The sequence below is a fragment of the Equus asinus genome, chromosome 24 (assembly GCF_041296235.1).
Source record: "Equus asinus isolate D_3611 breed Donkey chromosome 24, EquAss-T2T_v2, whole genome shotgun sequence".
Taxonomy (NCBI): domain Eukaryota; kingdom Metazoa; phylum Chordata; class Mammalia; order Perissodactyla; family Equidae; genus Equus; species Equus asinus.
Genome location: NC_091813.1, coordinates 38,347,305 through 38,369,320, shown reverse-complemented (window position 1 = coordinate 38,369,320; position 22,016 = coordinate 38,347,305). Strand labels below are relative to the sequence as shown.

General features: G+C 36.1%; 1 protein-coding gene across 5 annotated transcripts in view; it reads right to left on the bottom strand.

Moving 5' to 3' along the window:
* Nucleotides 1–22,016, bottom strand: part of GRIK2 (glutamate ionotropic receptor kainate type subunit 2) — a 627,117-nt gene that overhangs the window by 378,661 nt on the left and 226,440 nt on the right. The gene's annotated exons all lie outside the window — the stretch shown is intronic.

Below are 22,016 nucleotides of genomic sequence, written 5' to 3'. Positions count from 1 at the left end.
ATGAGAGCTGCCTGGTGCAAGCAATGATGACAGAGGTCCAGTAGAGAGAATCAGCCGTGTAACCCTGACGTGTGTCCTTCCATGGGCAGGTTCTGCTTTCACTCTTTACATCTGTTTGCTATCTTGAGACACTGTTCAGCATATTTTGACATTTTCCAAAAGAACACCTACAAGTATAGATTTTACTGAAAAGTTATTGAGACAGACAGGGGAGAAGTTTTATATCACAAGACATGCCACACACCAAAAATTCCTAAGTCTCTCTCCTTGGTTATGTAACACCTAGCCTCCTTCCAGAGCATTTTTGGCTCTTCCCTTCGTGCACTGTCCAATTCTCTCCCTCTTTCCTATGGCAAATATAAACTCTGTCTTCATTCTCTTGATCTTAAGAACCAGACGATGGAGAAGCCCTGAAGTTCTACCCACCAAGTGGGCTTATCAAAGCAATCACAAATTGGGTGTCTCTTTCCCTAAGACTGCTATGTTACCTGCTAAGAAAAATAACTCTTCCTTCAAATTGTCACAGTTGCCCATAACTCTACTCTCAATCCTGCTACATCAAGTCTTTCTTTTCTACTGGTTTATTCTCTTCAAAATACAGACCTACTCTGCTTTAATTTTACGTTTTCTCTTGACACTAATTTTCCCATTGTTATCAACTCATCCCTCTGCTTTCTTTTGTAAGAAAGTTCTTAGAAAGAGTTGTCTATATTCACACTTGCTGATTCCTCACCTCCCATTCTCATTTAATCTCGATCTAATGAGGTTTTTGTCCCCACCACTCCTCTGAAACTGCTCTTGTCAAAATTACCAATAATCTCCCTATCGCTAATGTCCATGATCAAGTCTCAGCCTTCATTTCACTTGACATATCAGCAATATCACTCTGCTCCTTTGATAGGATTTCTTCACTTGATTTTCAGGACACACCATGCTCTTGGTTTTCCCCTTGTCTTACAGACTATCTCTTCTCGTCTCCCATTCTTCTCTTAATTATTTACACCCATTCCTCTGGTGATCTCACCCAGTTTCATGGCTTTAATGCTACTCTCAAATGAAAATTCCAACCCAGACCCTACTGGATCTCCAGACTCCTGTACCCAACTGCCTACTCCATCACATCTCTATTTGGATATTAGCAGACACCCAAAACTTAACATATCCAAAGTTGAACTCACTGTTCCAATTACAGTCTTTCCAGAGTCAGTTGACAGTAACTCCATTCCTCAAGTTCCCACCTTAGATTATTTCCTTTGTCTGTGATTCTCATCTATTTATCTACATGGTTTCTGCACTCATTTACCTTGACCAACCTATTTAAAATTGTAATCTTCTCCTTTTATACTTCAGATTCCTATTACATTGTTGTATTTTTGTCTGTTGCAGTTATCACCTTCTAACGTATTTTACAATTTGCATATTTATGACACTGATTATTTATTCTTTGTCTCCCTCCACTAGAACATAAACTCCATGGAGGCAGGGATTTTTGTCTGGTTATTTCTTGGATGTATCTCAGGTAATTAGGGCATGTCTGGCACATGGTAGATGCTCAAACGCATTTGTTTAATGAATGAATGTATGAGTGACATGATCTTTAATCTTGAGAAACTTGCAGTCCATTTGGAGAAATAATTATATGTTGAAAAAAAGAATGTCTGCCAGTACCAGGCAGAATGTGCCAAGTGATAAGTGAGTAGAATAGACCCAAAGTGCAAAGATATTGTTTTTTCTAAGGATTCAGAAGACTGGGCTCAATTTGAATAATTCATTCTGGGGGAAAATTGGTCATAATCTAGGAAAGTGAAGATGGGAATAAAACATTTTAGATGAGACCAATTTAGGACCTCAATGCCATTGCATTTCTGAATTTAAAAGAAAGCTATTTGTTGCCTAAAAAAAAAAATACAAAAAGAGATCATTCCAACTGGAGAAGTCTTTCTTCTTTGTCTATAAAAGTGCAGAACAATGCCCCACTAATGGGTCTTTCGGTTAATGCGTATGCAGCGGCTGTTGCCGGGGGTGGATGTACAGAAGGAAAGAAGAAATCGGTCTGTAAGCCTCATTTCAAATTATATTTTTTCAAGTCAGTTAGCTGCAAAATAAAGAGGGAGAAGGAATTAAATAGTTACTTAGAAACAAAAGAGAAAATGTAAGTGGGCCAAAGGAAAAGCTTTTAGTAAATGTGAAAAAATCATGCCTGGCACTGATGATGGGCCACTTAGGAATGATTATTACTAATGGAGCAAAGAGGGGCCACGGGTGCTGTGAAGTGCAGGCTGGAGTCTCCTCCAAGAGGCCCTGGGCTCCGTGACTGTCACTTTCTTCTGGGGTTGGGACTGACTTTCTGTTAATGGCCCCCAATTCCTACATCAGCTGTCCCTCAGCACAACCAATCATGTGATGAAACAGTTTTCATCTGTTTCTGAAGAGCTTCTTTTTGTCCACTGAGTATTTTGTCAGGCGCAGTTGAGGGCTAAACTGAAATGGAAGTAGATAAATTTTCTCTTTGCCCCAAGACTCACCTCTTGTCCTTTCTCTCTCATTGGTGACCCCTGTAGTGCTTCAGGAACTAAATGGACTGCACGCTTTTTCCTCTCCTTCTGGCCAAACAGAGAAAGATGTTTCTGGTCACTTAGACTGACATCCTTATTAATTGGTTTCAAATACGTTTCCTCTCTTGAGATTATTAGTATTTTAAACCTTTGCTCTTCGATTGTAGTCTGAAAAAGTCTGTCTGTGCTGGAAGGTGAAGGAGAATTTAACTATCTGAATTCATTCTAAGAATGGAGTGCAACCTGCTTTCAGGTTGCTTTGGTCAAAGGAAAAAGTAATTTGTCTGGATCTCCCAGGAAGCCCTGTTTCAAGGAGCTTGTCAAGGAGCACTGAATTAGTTTTAACTTCAAAAGATTTGTTGATGCCAATAATCCATAAATCAATCCATAAATCAAAATTGGGGTGAGTTTATTATAAGCCAGGTCTGACAACTATAGCCCAAGGACTTCTTTCCCCAAGGAAGGAAGGGCACCAAAGAAGTGAGGTGTACAGAGTGGTTTTATACTGTCTTGGAACAAAGAGCATACTTCACATATGATAGGAATGTCCCTTTTACAAAAGTCACAAGATTGCTTTGCTGGCACAGCAGATCAGTGGTCACAAGGTGAGCACAGCAGGTGGGTAATTATAATATCCTTAGTTTCTAGGAAGAGATGTTTATCCTTAAGGAAATGCCTATATAGGGGAACATACATCCCTATCTTTAAGGGCATCATTCTTGTCTTTGGGACATTGTAAATGTTTAAAGCAGACGTACAATGCATGCTCAACAGGCCATGTTAGGCCCTTCTGGAAAAACAAAGTCCGGCCAAATTAGTTTAAACCAAATAGCTTCCTCAAATACTCCAATATATCCTATTGCTTTCCATTTATTTATCAGACTTATTCCTGGAAGATCTAGAGATGGCAAAGGGGCTCTTACGGCCTTTGCTGCTCTCATCTGCAGCCCTAAAGCATGGTCTCTGCTCAGGCTTGGTACTGAGGACTTCCTTGGCTGGCTACTTCCACTCTTCTGCACCCTTTTCCTCCTCACAATAACGTCCTTTTTTTTCCCCTTTTTCAGCTGCCTGGTGTCAGCAATCAGTGATCCGGGATTCATACTCTGAGCTCTCTCCTTTGACTCTTGGCTGACACCTGGTCTGATTTCCCTGGCCTTACCCTGAAGTGTGGTGACCCTGTTGGTACCTTGAACATTATGGAAGCTCATTTGCCTCTTGTCTGTAAATCTGAAATCTCCTATTTCATTATGGGGAGGACATCCAGAATGCCTTAGGAAGGAGACTCACTTCTAACAACTTATGAGAATACAGGTAAAAGCTCGAATGTGGCTTGTGTTTGCATGTGGACTGGGGTCACCTATGAAAGTCTGGACTCATTATCAGTCAGCAAACATTTCTAAGGTGTACCAGAGGTTGGTTGCTAAACATTTTGAATGTTACCCCAACCTCCTGTGGCCTACTGAGACATATTGGATTGTCACAACTAAGGGTGGGGACTGCTACTGACATCTAGAGGGTAGAGGCCAGGGATAATGCCAAATATCCTACAATGTATAGGACAGACCTCCACAACAAGGAATTATCTGGCCCCAATGTCAATAGTATCAAGGATGAGACACTTTGGCCTAAGCCTGGATATTTGAGACTGTATTTAGCATATCACAATGATATATAATGCTGCCTCTGCTTCCCATGCTGAATACTTTATGTCCTTGCCATAAGAAGTGTATTCCCGACATTAGGTAGATTTTCCATGATCTAACTTAACTTTGCTTGCCCTTTTACAATATAGCAGAGACTATTCATCTTTAGTAAAAAAAGCAAGTGACTGAGTGAGTTGTATAAGGGGCATTATGTATCCTTTTTATAGAGACAGTCTGCTTGTTCAGATATAATCTTTATCCTCTGTAAAACTGAAGATAATATATACCATTTACTCATCTCTGCTTATCTCTTATTTTTCTTTGCTGCAGTTTCTTATGTCTCATAAAATAAAACCCTGGCTTAATGCACACTTCCATAGCCTTGGAGAAAACTTTAGGTCCTCAAAAATGCAGAGAGTGCAAAAGTTGCAAAGATCATATATTATTACTTCTGTCTGATGTTTTCTGCCGGTCTTAGCACTTCTCCACCTGAGTCAGGTGTCTACATCAGAGCAGAGTCACACAGAGATATGTGTAGAGAGCTGTGGATCCTGGGCTCTAGTTTAGTTCAGCTGCTAAGTCCTGCCTCATCTACCAATACATATAGAAGTTTGCTTCTTTTGTCATCACCCCTACTTGTGGTTTGTTGATTTTTTTCTTACCTGTGTTGGTTTGTGAGAAGATAGAGGGTTGTGAAGAACATGAGTGATGGATTCAACATTTGGGGTTCAAATCCTGATTCTGACAGTAGTATTTTACCTTGCAGAAGTTTCCTACTGTCTTTACAACTTGGATTCCACATTTGTGTATATGAGGACAATAAAATAGTTGTTGCAGAATGAAAAAAATAAGGCATGCATACTAAGCACCTGGACTATAACCAGCATGAGGCAATTTCTCAAAAGCAATTGTCATGATGATCATTATTGACGTTTCTCTCTCCTGCACTGTATCTCTTTCCTGTCTCTCTCCTCTGAATTAATAGTAATGAGATAATTTCTTCTCCCAATGTCTCTGTTCTCTCCTTTCCATATATTCCTGGTTGAAGGTTGGACATTTTAAGATAATGCTGACCGAGATAGAAATGGAGCAGTTTTAATTTCTCTATCCGGCAGGCAATTTAATATATTCTACTGACAAAGAATCTCAAAAATCATCCTCAATTTTCTGTAGTGATATCTTTTGCAAATCTTTAAATGTAAGGGCAGAATATTTTCAGAAATGTTGCAGTTATAACATAAACAACTTGGTATGTTATTCTTACTGTTTTGTTTTTTATTTTCTATTTTTTTCTGGTATAATTGAAGTAAACTAAAGTGCACATATTTAAAGTGTAAAATTTGATTAGTTTTGACATCATGAAATCATCACCACAGTCAAGACAAATATTTTTAACACCCACTACAGTTTCCTCATGCTCCTTTCTAATTATGTTTACTTTTTACTTTAGCATAAGGCCAGGAGGTAAGAATTAATTAGATTTAGATCAACACAAGTAATTGTTACACTGTCTCAACTAGACATGCAGAATTATAATTAAATAACCAAGAAAATAACAAAACCTTTTCCTTTGAAATTCAAGTGAGACGTAGTTGTATCAGAACATGGGTTGTTGGACTCTGTAGTGTTTACTCATTTGTTCACTCAACAAACATGCACTGAGCATCTGCTATGAGCCAGGTCCCATTCCAGGAGGTGAGAACACAATGCTAAAGAAGAGGAATTCCCTGGAACGGCTTATTGGGAAGAGAATCAATAAACTACAAATCTTATGAGAAGAGTAGCCAGTCCTAGATTAGGTTTTTTCTAATGTAATGAAAAACATAATGCAGAAATAGAAAATGCTGTCCAAAGCACTAAATTGTAATAGGTTTTATCACAAAAAAGAATTTGTCAATATCATTTATGTGTAATAAGGATTCAACAACAAAGCTGAATTATTGTACTTGACCCTGGTGTTAGGGTCTCCTCCACTTCTGCAGTGGAGAGCAGAAATACTACTCATATTCAAAATAACTGTAACATTAATGCAATTTAAAAATATATTAACATCAAAATTCTTAGAAGGACAATGAGGACTAATCAAAAGCAGTGAAGTTCAGGATTTTTGTAAAGATAATAGTGCAGTAAAAATATAATCAACTTACAAAATCAGTTCTATAAAGAACGTTTCAGCTAATAAAATGAGTTCATATCTTTTTAAAGAACAACAGAATGTTGGCTTGCTTAGGGGAGATGGGGGTTTTATACTATGTTCCAGTTTTGTTGAACCCAAACGGTTTATATCTTAAAGGTACCAGATATTTTAAAATTTTAATAAGCAAACCTTTAGAAACACAAAACAACCCCTCTAGCATTTACTTTCAGCTTACTATGTGACACTTATTTTATATATATTGTCTCATGTGAATTCAAAACAGCCCTATTACGTATCATGCTTCCCCATTTAAGGGAGAAATTGATGATAGCCAGTTGACACATCTGGGGACAAAAACCTACAGTCTTATGATTACAAACTGAGTCATAACACAATTGTTACCGCCAGAAACACTAATCTCCTGAGAGAGATGGCAATAGTTTATAACTTTAGCAGAGTGAACATCTGTCACAATTAAGTTAGTAATTGACATGATGAATTAAACTTCCATATAAGAACAAGTATAGTTTAAAAGGTACATATCAAAATAGTTAATGACCTTTACCTTATTTTGGTAAGATTATGGTTGTTATAAATTTTTTCCTTCTCATTGTTGTCAAGGCTTTTTACAACCAATATGTCTTACTTTTGCTACCAGTCAGGATAGGCTAAGTTATGTTTTGATATAAAATCTCAGTGGCTTCATGATATGCAAGTTTCTTTCTTTCTCCTACAGTTTGTCTAATGGATTGGTAGGGTTGCTCTGCATGTTATAGTTACTTAAGGATCTCTCTCTCTGGACACATGCTCTCATCATCATCATGGTATGGTGAAGAAAATGTGACAAACTGATCACTGGCTTTTAAAACATCCACGAAGAAGTGATTCAGTACTTTTGCTCACATTTCATTGGTGAAAGAAAACCGCGTGACTTTCCTAGCTTCAAAGAGGATGAGACAATGCAATTCTGTTCTGTGCCTGAACGCAGAACGAGATTTGGTGAATAGTACTTATAGCTTCAAAACTTAGTAACTTTTAAAGTTCTAAAATATGTTACATAATTTTAAAAAGTCTGCTTACTTAAAATTTAATTATGTTAATTTTTCCTAGAAAGCGTATTGATTCCTGATAACTAACATTATGAAGCCTAAACCAAGATTGTCCCCAGTGTCCCTCTTGGAACCTACTTATGCCTCCAATTTATCCAGTGATACTTAGTCATCTCAAGTTCCAGGGTAAGGTCTGTCCTTAGGGTTGATTTGATTAACATTCTTTAGTTCTTAAATGATTATATGCTCTGATTTTAGGGCCTGCCAGAACCTTCATGTTCTTTTTTGACCTACTGTTCTTACTCTTAGGCACCCCTAGCTGACATACCCTGTATTTCATCCACAGTAGAAGTCTCCTCATGCTGCAAATTCACCATACTGTTTCATAGCTCTGTACTTCTGCATTTCCTATCCTACCTGCCCTTAGCCTGCCTTGAGAACCAGTTTAAATGTTATCTATATTCACTTTCTCTAACCAGCTGGTCTCCTTGCTCTCACCTCCTGTTTTGCCATAATACTGTTTCATGTAACTCTGTTTTACCACTTAGTACACTGTATTATAATTTATTTGCAAGACCAGATTATAAGTACTTGGAGAATGAGAAACATCTTATTCACATTTGCTTCTTCTTTGTCCAACAAAGTGCCTGATAAGGAATTAGTTTATGTAATCAGCATATGTCATCAGTATATAATAACCTCATGAAGAGGAAGATTATTTTTAAATAATAATTGCCTTCAAATTAAATATGTTGTTATTGGAGTTAATGAGAGATGACCTTCCTCCATGTACTATTGAGAGCTGAGGAAGTGAGAACAAATTATAGAAGAATGGTGAAACTTAGCTGAAGTACATCTACTGTTTTAGGAACTCAAGTCCATAGAAGGTCTATGTTAGTTGACTGGCTATTAAATAGGCTAATAAATTGAAAAGTCAATGTTGTATCATTTACAAAGTATACTTTAATATAACTCAAATTTTCCTGGATTCTAAAAATATGAATACATCATCCAAAGCAAGCTACAGATTTAAGACAACCCCTATCAAAATCCCAATGGCATATTTTGCAAAAATAGAAATAATCCACCCTAAAATTCATTTGGAATCCCAAGAGATCCTGAATAGCTGAAGCAATCTTGAAAAATAAAAATAAAGCTGGAGGTCTCAAACTTATTGATTTTAAAACTTATTACTAAGCTACAGTAATCAAAATAGTATAGTACTAGCATAATGAGAGATCAATCGAATAGAATAGAGAGGCTAGAAATAAACCATCATGTATGCATGTCAAGACCATTCAATGGAGAAAGGACAGTCTTCAACAAACGCTGTTAGGAAAACTGTATATCCACATGCAAAAGAAGAAAGTTGGATCCTTATCTTACACCATACACAAAAAATTAACTAAAAATGGATTAAAGATCTAAATGTAAGATGTAAAACTAAAAAAAAAATAGGGAAAAAGTCTCATCATATTGGATTTGGCAATGATTTCTTAGATATGATACCAAAGGCACAGGCAACAAAAGTAAAAATAGATAAACTGAACTACAATATTAAAAACTTCTGTGCATCACAGGGTACAACAAACAGAGTGAAAAGGCAATCTATGGAATGGGAGAAAATATTTATAAATCATATATCTCAGAAAGGAGTAATCTCCAGAATACATAGAAAACCTCTATCCCTCAACAACAAAAAATTCAAACAACCTAATTTAAAAATGGGCAAAGGACTTGCATAGACAGTTCTCAAAAAAAAAAAATACACAAATGGCCAAGAAGCATATGAAAAAGATGTTCAACATGACTACTCATTAGGGAAATATAAATCTGAAACACAATGAGATATCACCTCACACCCGTCAGGATGGCTACTGTCAGAAAAAGTAAAAACAAAGCCAGAAAATCACGAGCGTCGGTGAGGATGTGGAGAAACTGGAAACCTTGTGCACTGTTGATGGGAATGTAAAATGATGGATCCTCTATGGAAACAGAATGGTGTTGCCTCAAAAAACTGAACAGAGAATTACCATATTATCTAGCAATTCCACTTCTGGATACACATATCCAAAAGAATTAAGAACAGGTTCTTGAAGAGATATTTGTATACCCATGTTCATAGCAGCATTATTCATAATAGCCAAAAGGTGAAGTACCCAGTGTTCATCAATAGATGAATGGATAAACAAAATGTGGTAAATACATACAATGGAATATTATTCAGGCTTAAAAAAAGGAAGGAAATTCCAACAGATGCTACAACATGCATAAGTCTTGAGGATATTATTTTAAGTGAAAAAAGCCAGTCACAAAAAAGACAAATACTGTATGATTCTACTTATATGAGGTATCCAAAGTAGTCAGATTTGTAGAAACAGAAATTAGAATGGTGGTTGCCAAGGGCTAGGTGAAGAGAAATAGGGAGTTGTTGTTTAATTGTTATAGATTTTCAGTTTTGCAAGACGAAAAGTTCTAGAAATAGGTTGTACAACAATGTGAATATACTCAATACTATTAAACTGGACACTTAGAAATGGTTAAGATGGTAAATTTTATGTTATATGCATTTTACTAGAAATAAAAATTAAAATAAAATCTGAATACAATATTATGGTGTTCTATACTTGTTTTAAGACAACTACAACTAAACTCTGCACAAATGTTTAAGCATATCTCTACACTAAAATAATGACCAACAGAGTTATAAATAATGTTGTCAGTTCTACAAAGCCTTTTAGAGGCTATCCTAATCTCCTAAATAGTGAAGCAGTTACAAGAATACATTAAATAGTATTGAGGAAAATACACAGTTATGTAAACAATATCATAGTAGGTCACTGGGTGTATAAAATTTGTCCTGCACAATTTAGATTTGGTCTACTCTGCTAAAAAAAAGAGAGACTTTCAAAATTATTGCTTTAATGAGCAGAGAAAACCATTCTGTGTACCTCTGGTTTGCCATTAGCCTCTGCCAAGGCTCTGTGATTTTTGCTGTAGATTAAAGGCATAAGGAACCCTTTGTCAACAGTATAAAAGCTAAGACCTGGGCAGTGTTTGAAAACCCTTTAGATTGGCCTCCTTTTAACATATAAATAGAAATTCCTTTACCACATTGCTTCCTTTTTTCTCCAGCTATATTGAGATATAATTAACATGTAACTTTGTGTAAGTTTAAGGCGTACAACATGACAATTTGATACACATATACATTGCAAAATGATTACCACAATGGGGTTAGTTAATATCTCCATCATTTTTTGCTGGGAGAGATGAGAAAATTTAAGGTCTACTCTCTCAGCAACTTTCAAGTATATAATATGGTATTAGATATAGTTACCAAGCTATAGATTAAATCCCCAGAATATATTTATTTTATAAGTGGAAATGTGTACCCTAAGACAATATCTCCCCACTTCCCCCAAATCGCAACCCTTGGTAACCACCAGTTTGTTGAGTTAAGCTTTTTTAGGTTCCACATATAAGTGAGATCATACAATATTTGTATCTTGTCTGACTTATTTCACTTAGCATAATGTCCTCAAGGTCCATCCATGTCGCAAATGTCAGGATTTCCTTCTTTCTCATGACTGTGTAATATTCCATTATGTGTATATGTGTGTGTGTGTGTGTGTATTCACATCTTCTTTATCCATCCATCCATAGATGAACAGTTAGGTTGTTTCTATATCTCGGCTATTTGTGAGTAATGCTGCAATGCACATGGGGATGCAGATAATTCTTTGGGATCCTGACTTTATTTCCTTTGGATATATACCCAGAAGTAGGATTGCTGATCATACAGTGGTTCTATTTTTGATTTTTTGGGGAACCTCATACTATTCTCCATAGTGGCAGTATCAATTTACATTCCCACCAACAGCGCACAAGGGTTCCCTTTTCTCCACATCCTCATTAGCACTTACCATTTGTCTTTTGTCTTTTTGGTATCAGCCATTCTAACAGGTGTGAGGTAATTATTTCAGTGTGCTTTTCATTTTCATTTCCCTGATGATTAGGGATGTTGAACATCTTTTCACGTACCTGTTATTCTTTTGATGTCTTCTTTGGAAAAATATCTATTCAGGTCCTTTGCCCATTTTTTAATTGGATTCTTTGTTTTTTTTTGCTATTGAGTGCCTTGTTACTTCTTAATATATAATAGGTACTGTTTCTTTAAAGAATAGATAAAAAATGATGTTTAAATATTATGTTTAAAACATTGATCTAGTTCCTTGGCTGATGATGGTATTTAAAAGAAAAACTTTGCATCATCTGCTTAGGTCTCTCAATAAACCAGAAGATAGCTCTGACCTTCAGCCATACTTTAGGAAAGGAAATTATAGCTTGTCATTTCTCATTGTGTAATTAATAGGGTAATTAACAAGTTAGTGTTAAGATTTCAAGGGCTGACTTAATTTTCTTTCTTTAATGCCAACCCAATTATTTCAATTGGATAAAAGGATAAAAAGTTCATTGTGAAAATGGAACAGGAGATTTTTAAAAATGCCTAATTGACAAATCAGAATCATTACTAATGCAATTAGCACTTTTTGCAAAATTCTTTTAAAGTTAAATTAAAAAGTAAAACTATTTGTAAATTTGCTGAAATAGATAATTATAAAACATTACATCAATGTTAGCTTATTCTAAATCTTATTAATTCACACTTGACAATTTTTTTTACATTTTAATGTTCTTCCTCCATATTAAAACTAATTTAAAACTGTTTAAAGTAAGGGCAAGAATATTTAACAAAATTAGCACTACTCAGTGTGGATCACAAATAAGTGATGGATAATTTTTTCAATGTGAACTCACTATAAACCATTCTAAGTTTGATTAAAATTTTTAAATTTGTATCTATACAATTGTGCCCTTGTTTATTACATTGACAAGTTTGACTCACCATCAATTATTTTTCAAAATATGATACTTTGCATATGATTCAAGATTAGATGGATCAGTGGTTCTCAAAGTGTGATTGCTAGACCAGCAGCATCACGATCACTCGGGAATTTATTAGAAAGAAAGACTCTCAGGCCACACCCTGCACCTACTAAATCGGAAACTGGGAGTACAGTGAGCAAGCAGTGTTCTAACTAGTTTTCCTAATGATTTTAGTGCATACTAAAGGTTGAGGACTACTACATCAGGTTATGATATAGGAAAAGTCATCCCCCCAAGCCACAGTGATTTAACAGAACGTGAGTTTATGTCTCATAAAAACAAAGTCTCCTGTAGATCTAAATAATTCTCTAGGGCAGTCATCTTTGAGATTTTGGCTCAGCATTTTAGGATGCTTCAAACTTATAGCACAATTGGCATGGCAGGGAATGAGTAAGCTGAAGAATTAAGTACCAGGCAATTAAATGCTTCCACCTGAAAATGAACAAACCACTTCTGCTAACATTTCATCAACCAAAATAATCCAAGTCGCCACACCTAAATTAAAGGATTAGGGAGCTGCAATCCCCTGAGGTCTAGAAATAGAGATAACCAGATACAGGTAAACACTAGTAGTGCCTACCACAATTAGCTATGTTTCCTATTCCAAATGCAAGTCCTTGGGTACAACCCCAGAATTACTGAATCATAGGAGGTAGTTTAGGAATCTCTAGTTTTAATAGTAGCCCAAGTAATCCCATTCCCTGAAACCAACAAAATTTAATAATCAGTGTTTGGATTTTAATTTTAATATCTGTTATGTAATAAATTTTGTTTTATCAAAATGAAGATGATTGGGTTTACAGAAATGTAAGTACTCACGAATAGTAAAATAACACTTTGGTTGTTATATGGGGGCAGGGAGAGGTGTATTTTAGGTTTCTTAATGTCATTAGCTTTTACTAGTCAAGGCTCTGTTTATCACAGGATAGATTTAGTATATGTTTAATGCATTTACACGAAAAAATTATTTCTTGAGTTCCTTTTGGAGTTACTGAAATGTGTGAAATACTATTAGAGTGGACATTGTGCCATCTCCAATTTGGAAGAATTCTGAAATAATATGGACAATTAGCTTGTCTAGAACTTGAGTGTTAATTCTTTCTTGCCTTCTCAAAATTTTGGGTTCTGGATAGTTATGTCTCCAGATATACCTTTTATATCTCATATTTAAAACAAGATAAACACTTACACAATGTTAAGTAGGAAACATAAAACATTTTAGAAGGCAGTTGTGTTAACCTGATGTATCACAAGTTTTCAAACCTAGGTTTCTAGGTTTTAATGTATTCAGATCTGGATATTTGAAAAAGTATTTCTTTGTTTTTTTTTTAAAGATTGGCACCTGAGCTAACAACTGTTGCCAATCTATTTTTTTTTCTTTCTGCTTTTTCTCCCCAAATCCTCCCAGTACATAGTTGTACATCTTAGTTGCAGGTCCTTCTAGTTGTGGCATGTGGGACGCTGCCTCAATGTGGCCTGATGAGTGATGCCATGTCCGCGCCCAGGATCTGAACCAGCGAAACCCTGGGCCGCCGTAGCAGATCGCGTGAACTTAACCACTCAGCCACGGGGCCAGCCCCTTGAAAAAGTATTTCTGGTACAGAATCAATTTACTTTTAATGAAGTATCCAATAAATGAGCTATTACATTTTGCAGAAATGGATATATGTTAGCCTTATTTCTCTTCTTCTTTACCTGAAGCTTTATTGCAATTAAAAATGAATGTTCTCATTTTTTTTTAGGGGTCAGTGCTATGGACCACAATCATTACTAAGTAAGTAATATAAAAGCGAGCCTCTGTGTGAACAAGTCTCTACACTGAGTTATTTTAAAGACAGGGGCCGGCCTGGTGGCGCAGCAGTTAAGTGCATACGTTCCACTTGGGCGGCCCGGGGTTCACCGGTTCGGATCCCGGTGCAGACATGGCACCAATCGGCAAGCCATGCTGTGGTAGGCGTCCCACATAGAAAGCAGAGGAAGATGGGCACGGATGTTAGCTCAGGGCCAGTCTTCCTCAGCTAAAAGAGGAGGATTGATGGCAGTTAGCTCAGGGCTAATATTCCTCAAAAAGAAAAAAGAAATGACATTACTGTTGCCAAGAAAATGATGGAACATATACATATATAATAATACATGCACATATATACATATATAAACAAACATACACATATAAAACAAATGCCAGATGTCACAAAAATCTTCAGTTTTCAGAGTTCTCCAAAACTCCTCCAAATTTAAAAAAAAAAGAATTTTTGTTTTGTTCACCCTTGTTCTCCAGGACCTAGAATAGTGCTGACACATAGTAAATGCTTGATAATTATTTGTTGAATAATAAAAAAACAAATGAAGAAATGAATAGATAAATGAATTAATTATAAAATACTTAGAGCTCTCATGCCCAGGAAAGCATCACCACTAAATGGGTTATGTGAGTATGCTAAAAATTCAATTTACATAGAACTGAAGATAAACTGCTTTATCAACTAAACTAACACTTGGGTCAGATGCACAAAGAATAGAATTACCACTTCACACAAGTAGGAGTCAGGGAAGGTGTCCTCACATTTATACTTTCTAAAAATGCTTTAAGGTGTATCTTGTGTCTTGAAGGTGGTGACTAGATCACCAAATGGGAAAGGCATACCAGGCAGAGAGAAAAATTTGTGCACAGCATAGAGACTTAAGACAGTAGCGGATGATTGGTAAAGGAGAACCAGAATTATTCAAGGAAAGTGTAGCATAAATATCGAGAGAAGAAATGCCAGGGAAATAAAATCAGAGAGGCATGAGGGCCAATGACGGAGACTGCATGTGTCATGCTGCAGAATTAGAATTCATTCTTTCGAGAATTGAGAAGCCACTAAACAGCTTTGAGGCTTGGGAATAACATCACCAGACTATCATTTCAAAAACAGACCATTTTGTCTGCATCAGATAGATGAGCTGAAATAGAGCAGTGGGCACAACATGGTCTAGGTGGTATATGATAAGGATGTTAACTAAGACGGGCAGTGGGGATGCAGGATAGAGGTAACGTTGAGAAATATGAGATAAAAATGAGAAGTATTAAGTGATTGATTGGAATTGAGGGATGAGAGAAAGACAAGAATCTAGAACGATCACTAGTGATCTAACTGGGCAACCCAATGAAAAGGGAAATTTAGAAGAAAAACCAAGTTTTGCGGTAAGGATAATGCGTTTGGCTTTTGTCATGTTGGGTTAGATATACCCGCGAGACATCCAAATAAAGATGATCAGTGGGTGGCCGGATCAGCAGTATGGAACTTGGTAGAAACAACTGAAGATGTAGATCGGTGAGTCGACAGCATCCAGGCAGAGGAAGGCATGAGTCAGATGAAAGGCTTTAGGGAGAATGAGGTAAACAAGTAGAAAACAAGAAGCTTGGGAATAAAACCTTGAACAATATCAGTTTTTAGGAGCAGGGGAAAAAAAGGAGTTTAAGAGAGTATGAGAATGGGAATAAATAACTGAAAAGAAGGAGTTAAGAAGGACAGAATGATGGCACAGAAGCCAGAGTAGGAGAGTTTTATTTTTTCCCTAAAGAAGGGAGTGGTCAAAATTGTCAAATGCATCAGAGAAATAATATAAGCACCGCCCTTTCCCCTGTGCTGCATGGAGAGGGAGGCAGACAAGAACAGGAAAAGGCTAGGGGGAAAGGAGCTGACCAAGAGGCTCAGGCCAATATGTTGCTGATTTAAATTTAGAACATTTAAATGGCAGTGTTTTGCAGTGTCTGACCATCAGCAGGGAATTATTCTCACTTGAAGATTCTTTTCTTTTTCAAAAAAGGCAAATATTATTCATTACTGAGGTCTGTTGTGAGACATGCCCCTTCTATTTCTTTAGACCTATATATGTATCTATGTCACTATCTGCAGAAATACCTATTGTGTGATCTTTGAGGATTTAGAAACGTTATTTTTGTATTTTAGTGTTGGCATACATTTTAAAGATTTTAAAACTTAGAGGAAGAATTAGTTCTTTAAAGACCTTTAAAAATATTCACTATCATGTGATCAGAACCAAAGCAATAATATTCCAAATAATTTTTATGCTTGCTTAAATAGGAATAAAGAAACTACATTCAAGCAAAAGCAACTTTGTGGGAACACTAATACAGCAAGCTATGTAATCAGCTATATCCAAATAATTAGGTTTAACTCATAATTGCTAATTGTATTTGCACTTGGAATTAGAGAACTTGAAGTTTTGTACCTAGAATGTGCAACATATAATCATTTTAGATTCAAATTACCCCACTCCCTGAAATAAAATTGAAATTATTTGGTATATGTTTTACAATTCAAAAAATGTTATATTATTCAAAAATTAGTGTCTTGCAGGAATATATACTTTAATATTAACTTATTCTTTTGAATTATTTTATTTTATCTTATTTAAACACACGCCCATGATAAAATAAAGTTTTACTAGTAATTGACTTTACATTTTATTAAACTAACTCCAAAAGCACAACATATTGGCCTGAGCCTCTTTGTCAGCTCCTTTCCCCCTAGCCTTTTCCTGTTCTTATCTGCCTCCCTCTCCATGAAGCACAGGGGAAAGGACAGTGTTAATATTATCTCTCTGACGCATTTGACAATTTTGACCACTCTCTTCTTTAGGGAAAAAAGAAAACTCTCCTACTCTGGCTTCTGTGCCATCATTCTGTCCTTGTTAACTCCTTCTATATTGTTCTACCTGAAGTAGGTATTATCTTCAGTTTACAAATGCATCAGCTCAGGCTTTTTAAAGTCAAATAACTTGCTGAAATTTACACAACTGAGCCAGGATTTCAATGCAGAATGTTCTGACATCAAAGACCATAGCAATCACTATAGTCGAGGCTGCTGGATGTCTCTCTATCTATGTCCTTTTCTGAGTTTCTAGGAAAGGAACTGGATGGGTATATGCCCATCCCTGAGGGACTCAATGGTGGTTTGGAAAGCAGAATCATACCATGCAAACATGGCTGGCACTGCTATCATCATGCAGATTCCAGGGTGCGGGTGAGGAGGAAAGGCAGAGTAGCTAGTAAAAAGCTCTTTGTGATTTCTCCTATGCCGGCATTTAATAAATTCTCCCATGCTGGCCTTTAATAAATTCTCCCTCATCATTTCCCATCTTCCTTATTTCTGATGCTCAGTCATAATGAAGTGCTTGCAATTTCCTGACAAACTGGCTCCCTTAGGCATTCTCACCTTTACACATGTATCCTTCAGCCTCTTCTCTAGTTGAAACATTGCTACTTGTCCTTCCTGATAACTTCATGATTATGTCACCTTCTCCAAACCTCTCCTCTGCCTTCTCTAGGCAGCTTTAAAACCTTCCTCTCCTAAGCTACCACAATATTGTTTTCTTGTCTCTATCTGCACTAGTTACACTATAATAATGTCCTGCACATGTTCTCTCTCCCTCTCACTCCGAGCCCATGGAGTTAGTCAAAGTTTTATCTACAATACTGTCCTTTGTACCTAATGTAGCACATGGTATACAGAAGATGCTTGATAATGATTGTCCAAACAAGTACATGAGTAATTATACGTTTAATTACAGTTGAAATAAGATATAAGCACAATTCACTCTTGCCTTCTTATAAAATTTTTGAAATGATAAAAGAAATCTTGTCTATTCGTCTGAAAATTATTGTTGAATCTATTTACTCAATGGCAAGTACTAAAAAGCTACCTAACCTGAATTGACCTTGGGTCAATTACTTAATCCATTGGAGTCTCTTTGTCCAAACAATGGATATAATACCTCTTTATTCATTCATTTCTAGATATTTATTAAGATACCTCCATGAGCCAGGCAACATCTAGGTGATAGAATGGTGAGGAGCCTTAGGATTCATCCTTCTCAGATGTGTATTCCGTCCAGTGGAAAATACAGCCAAGAAAAGTCATTCATAATATGATGAATGTTCTCATGGGGAAGGTCATGGGAGTACCACAGAGCTAAGGAGGTGTTGGGGGAGACCTATTCCAGGCTTGGGAGTTGGAGTAAGGGTAGCCTTTTTTGGTGACATCTAAGCCAGATGGTATACATGAGCATGCATGTGCCAATGCACATGTGTACATGTGTGTGCACTTAGTGGGCTGGAGGAGTCGGGGCCAGAAGGAGACCTTTTCAGGTGGACAGAATAGTATTTTCAGCAACTGAAAGAAGTTTAATGTCTCAATTGAAAAGACATGAGTGAGGGCTTTAGACTCAAATGTCATTGGGGAGGTTCAGGGACTTGAACACATCAGGTCTCTTAAGGCTTTTTAAAAAGTTTTGAATTTTCTTTGGAGCAATGAGAAGCCATTAAAGGGAGAACGCATCAGAAGCGCATTTTTAAAAATTACTTTAACTGCAGTGTGGAGACTGGATTCGTGGACGCAGACTTGAAGTAGGGAGACGAGTTAGGAGGCTGTTAGTGATAATCCAGGTGATGGATGAAGGTGATCTTGACCCAGCAAGTGGCAGAGGATGGAAGAAATGGATAGATTTGAGAGGTCATGGAGGTGTAGAATTGACAACCATTAGAGCTTGATTGTGGGGCTGAAGAGAGGAAGAAATCAAGGAAGATGTTCAGGTTTTTCTCTTGATCTGCTGGTGGCAGAAAGAACCAGTCACAGGAGGAAGCAGAATGGTGGGGTGATAACCTGTTTCCTCTTGGACTCATAGAATTGTTTAGATGATTAAGGGAAATAGTTCATATAATTGCAACTAGCATGATGCCTCGTGCATTATAGCTCCTTTTTATGGTCATGTTCATCTCTTCTCTTTTCCGAAGTTGTACCAGTAATTTAGTAACAAAGCTGGGAATAGAATCCTAGGATTCTACCTTCCAGTCCAGAGTTCTTTGTTAATGGACTGCTGATCTATAAACAAAGATGAAACACATGGATTTTAAAGCAAATATTCACAACTTATCCTGGAATTGCTTATAAGCTGACAGTTATCCAACTTATTTTTAGTTTATATTTAAAATGAATCATATGTTCCAAAATGACTGACAGAAACACAGCTTTGTTTCTGAAGCCAATTCTTTTCCATCATTTTTGGACATCATTCAGAGCTATAACAGACTTTCAGGGTGTTTAAAATCATTCATCCACGACAACAACAAATGCTAATTATCATAAAAAATAAACAGCTCCTGTTAACATCATTCTAAGAATTTCTCCTACTCCAGCACTATATTTCATCTATCATCCCATTTGTTTTGGGGGTGGGAACAAAGGCTGGATGAAAGTATAATTATCATGTATCAAACTGGACAACACAACAAAATAGAAATGAATATAAATGGGAGGAATAGCATACATAATAAATAAATCTGAAAAGGGAAAAAGGAAATGTAAATAAAATGGCAAATGTGTCCTGGAGTAATAAGCAGATACATAAGTCCATAATGGAGTCAATAATGTTTATCTTGTTGGGTATGAGGTAGATTTTTTCCCGTTTCAGTTCACAGTCCGAGATATAATCAGATTTCCTCCCACACGACCAAAAAGTCAGATTGTTTACTTGGGAAGTTTACAAAGTCTATCTGATGAATTCCCTTATTAAAATTCTACCTTGAAACTTTTAAACCTATCCAAAAAGACATCAAAAAAGTCCACTTCCGTATAGTTACAAATACATTTTAAAGGGAATCTTCTATCTTAGAGTTCTATCCTATAAAAAATCAAGAAGAGCCAAGTTCTCAAAAGTGTGTTTGTTAAATTAAATAACACTACCAGTGTCCAGTTACAAATGCAATTACCTCATTACAAAGAATAATAAAAACATCAACAATCATGTATGCCTAAATAGGAACTGGAAGTTCAACTGGCCTATATTCACACCTGTAATTGTTCCTGGCGTGTAGCAGGTGCTCAATCAATATTTTTTGAAATAAATATTGCATAAAATAGAGTAATCATAAGCCTTTTTTTCCTCAGAGGATTTCTAAGGTATACCTACTCTACAAATAATTCTGTAGTGATGCTCACTCAGCATTAATATTTAAATAATCAAAGACTTTTGGAATTTCCAAGAATCTATGTCGCTTTCCAAGTGAAGAGGGTGGCAAAGTTTCTTTCAAATATTAATAAATATTTTAATAAATTTAACCTGAGGCCAAAGTTTCAAATATATATTCATCTAATTAAGTCACTGTATATATTTCTCCATTTAAATTTTCCTCAATGATATAAATGTTTATAACATTATTTAAAGCAGAAGATCAATTACATATGATACTTTCTCTTACTAAATTGTGATATGACCTTGATCTCAAATCCCATTATCTCCTTACAAACAGAATAGTGAAGAAAGGTGGTATAGCCAGACACATTTTGAACATTTGCCAATTTTCTTTCTACTATGGGGAGTTTTAAGATAATAAGAAATAAATACAAGATGTCAAATGTACAACATCCATATGTGTATATATGCATATGTGATATACGTGTGTGTGTGTGTATTGTGTGTGTGCATGTATAGATAAGGATATGTGATATATGGGCAGCATTCACCTGAATTATATCAGAGGGAATGGAGAAGTCAATAACCCATGGATTCCCAATGCACATGTATTCATTTTTATATATTTCTGTATATGATCATCCACAAACATGTGGACCAATTTATAACTGAGGATGCCCTGGACCATCACATTGTACAACCCCAGAGAAATCATTCACATAAAACCTGCCATTCACAATTTGGCATGCAGAACTTTACCAATGACAGAAAAGTAATGATTTAGGAATAAAACATAACACAATAAACTTAATATGTCTAATTTGAGCTAAAAGACACATGAAAGGTACTTAGGTTATTTTTTAAAACTTTTGTTGATGTATTTCTAAGTTAAAATTATTTATAAACATTTTACTTTTTTTAATCAGAAAGCAAAATTCTTCTATTTAGACTCAATCTTTCTTATCCCAATGAACATGTTTTAAAAATTATTTTCATTGTTTTCTCTTTCCTGTAACTCCCTGTTCCCTGTTCTCTTGGGAGAGTTCCTATCTGTCAATTTGCAGATGGTCAATTTTATTGGCAAATGGACTAATTTCTGCACACAGTTCTAAATACTGCATGCACGAACAAAGTGTGCTCCTGGCATACTTTGGAAGAACTTAAATTCAAATTGATTTCAATTTTCATGTAAACATGAAGGTACAGTGAAATGTCTTAGAATAAAATATTTTTACATTCTAATTTAAAGAGCACTATTTAAACTGTTGATAAACATCTTAATGTGAAATTCCTTATCACTATATAATAAACAAAATAGTATGTATTTCCTTCATCCACGTAACTTCCAAGGAAAATTAATAATTTATTCTTACTGTTTACTTTCTTGCTTTTTCCTTCTTCTTCTACATAGCCCCCAGTACATAGTTGTATATTCTAGTTGTGCGTCCTTCTGGCTCTGCTATGTGGGACACCACCTCAGCATGGCCTGATGAGTGGTGCCATGTTTGTACCCAGGATCCAAACCAGCAAAACCCTGGGCTGCCAAAGCAGAGCATATGAACTTAACCACTGGACCATGAAGCCAGCCCCTACTGTTTACTTTCTTAAGTTTATCTATGAGACTTGTTTTTAATGGATACCATTCATATATAAAAATAATAACATACACTAAAACAAGAAAGCACAGACAACCTCTAACCAGCAA